Here is a 264-nt window from a genome sequence, read left to right as displayed (position 1 = left end):
TCTTTCTTTCTTTCTTTCTCTCTCTCTCTTTCTTTCTCTTTTCTTTCTTTCTCTCTTTTCTTTTTCTTTCTTTTCTTTCTCTCTTTTTCTTTTTTCTTTCTTTCTCTTTCCCTTTCTCTCTCTCTTTCTGCCTCTCTCTTTCTCTTGCCTTTCTTTCTCCTTCCTTCCTTCTCTCTTTCTTTCTCTTTCTTTCTTTTCTTTTCTTTTCTGTTCTTTCTCTTTCTTTCTTTCTTTCTTTCTTTCTTTCTTTCTTTCTTTCTTTCT

The sequence above is a fragment of the Sapajus apella genome, unplaced genomic scaffold, assembly GCF_009761245.1.
Source record: "Sapajus apella isolate SASKATOON/1434 unplaced genomic scaffold, GSC_monkey_1.0 scaffold122, whole genome shotgun sequence".
Classification (NCBI taxonomy): Eukaryota; Metazoa; Chordata; class Mammalia; order Primates; family Cebidae; genus Sapajus; species Sapajus apella.
Note: the sequence above shows the minus strand (reverse complement) of the source record.